Genomic DNA, 2,093 nt, shown 5'->3' with positions numbered 1-2,093 from the left:
ACCATTTTGGCTTTACTAATTACATTTTTACACCTAATTTGGCAATGTTTATGTTCTTCTCTATTTACCTCACTAGGATTTGACTTCCACTTTTTAAAAGATGCCTTTTTAGCTCTCACTGCTTCTTTTACACTCACACTCCTGTGGTTACTGTCCTTTGTTCCAGTTTCTTTCAGGTATCCTTTGGGGGTGGAGCCAGCTGAAGACAAAATGGAGGGGTCTCTCAGGGGCTTAAATAGACTTTCTCTTGTGAGTGGAGACCCCCTTCTCTATCCTATGCAAAATCCAGCTCCAAGATGGAGCTTTGGAGTCACTTGGATAAATTACATGTACAGGAAGCAGCCATTGCCCACATGCTATCTTGAATGTCTCCAGGAAGACTTCTCATGTGGACTGGAGTCTTCCAAGAGTCATTATCTGCTAACTGTTTCTTGACTGGGCATTTAACTTGCAAATTCCTTTTAAAAGAAGCTGAGCAAATGCCTTACTAAGGCTACTTAAAATCAAACAAGTACACAGTCAATATTCATAACTTCAAATACAGAAACGATACATGGATACAAATAGGATGAATATGTTCAGTAGATCATAACCTCTACAGAGATATGTTTCATGGTATATGTAGCATAAAACATGTCATATATACTTTCATAAAGCATTATGGGATCCAGCGTCACACCATTTACCTATTATTTACACTGAGTACATGGAGCCTGCAAAGAACATGTCTGAATTAATCCTTTTGGGACTTTGCCAGAATGAGAAGTTACTGTCAGTGGGTAATGTGTTCTTTTTACTCCTCTATAATGCTATGGTGCTGGGAAATCTTCTCATCATTGTCAACATAAAGAGTACCCATCTTCTGAAGTCTCCCATGTATTTCTTCCTGAACTACCTGTCCTTTTTACACATGTGCCTTTCCTCTGTTACAGCCTCAAAGCTGATTGCAGTTTTCCTGCTTGAGAGGAAAACCATCTCCTTTGATAGCTGCATAGTACAGCTGTTTGTGGTCCACTTCCTTGGGGCACTGAACTCTTCCTCCCCATAGTGATGGCCTACAATCATTATATTGCAATCTGCTAACCCATCCATTACATGACCATCATGACTCGGTGTGTGTGTGTGGCTCGCTGGTGGGCTTCATGAGTTGTCGGCTTTCAGCATTCCATGGTTCAGACTCTCTTGACCATCTATTCTGTGGGTCCAATGAGATTGACCACTATTTCTGTGATAGCAGCAGAGAATCCTGTGGCACCTTATAGACTAACAGAGGTTTTGGAGCGTGAGCTTTCGTGGGTGAATACCCACTTCGTCAGACGCAGGCGTCAGACGCACATTTCTGTGATGTGCATCCTTTGCTGAAACTAGCCTGCACTGATACTTATTTTATTGGCAACATGGTCATTGCCAATACCGAGATGATTTCCCTGAGCTGTTTTGTTGTGCTAATTGTGTCCTATGTCATCATCTTAGTCTCCTTGAGAACTTGCTTCTCTGAAGGTCGTTGCAAAGCTCTTTCCACCTGTGCCTCTCATATTGCTGTAGCGATTTTATTTTTTGGGCCATGTAGCTTCATGTATTTAAGACCTTCCACCTATGTCTCTGAAGATAAGATGGTGACTGTGTTCTACACCATTATCACCCCTCTGCTGAATCCCTTAATCTCATTTCCCTGAGAAACAAGGAGGTGAAAAATGCCATGAGAAAATTAGGGAGCAGAAAAGTGACATTAGGAGTGAAATGAAAAATGCGATGTGTAGAATGACGGTAGTTCTATAAAATAACGATATTCAGCAGGCATTTTAGACAAAAGAGATTTTAGTATCACAGTCTTTCAGTTTTTCTTTGAAAATTCCCAACCATTTTATCTGAATTCTGCTATTGCCATACTATTTTGAGGTGAACGCTTGCAATATTTAAGGCTGAGTGAAGAGTGTATTTATTGTTGTTGTTGTTGTTGTTATTATTATAGTCCAAGTCGCACTGCAGCAGTATGATCCCTGTGGTAGCCCTGGACTTGAAGTCGTGGGTACTGGTCTTGGGTCTGTCACATTATGACTTTGACTCACTCACTTCCTTTCTCTGAATCTGTG

General features: G+C 40.9%; 1 pseudogene; it reads left to right on the top strand.

Annotated features, from left to right (window-relative positions):
• Nucleotides 1-706: 706 nt before the first annotated feature.
• Nucleotides 707-1,744, top strand: LOC116821760 (olfactory receptor 4S2-like; annotated as a pseudogene).
• Nucleotides 1,745-2,093: the final 349 nt, after the last annotated feature.

Source organism: Chelonoidis abingdonii, chromosome 4 (genome assembly GCF_003597395.2).
Source record: "Chelonoidis abingdonii isolate Lonesome George chromosome 4, CheloAbing_2.0, whole genome shotgun sequence".
Taxonomy (NCBI): domain Eukaryota; kingdom Metazoa; phylum Chordata; order Testudines; family Testudinidae; genus Chelonoidis; species Chelonoidis abingdonii.
Note: the sequence above shows the minus strand (reverse complement) of the source record. Positions and strands in the feature narration are given on the sequence as shown.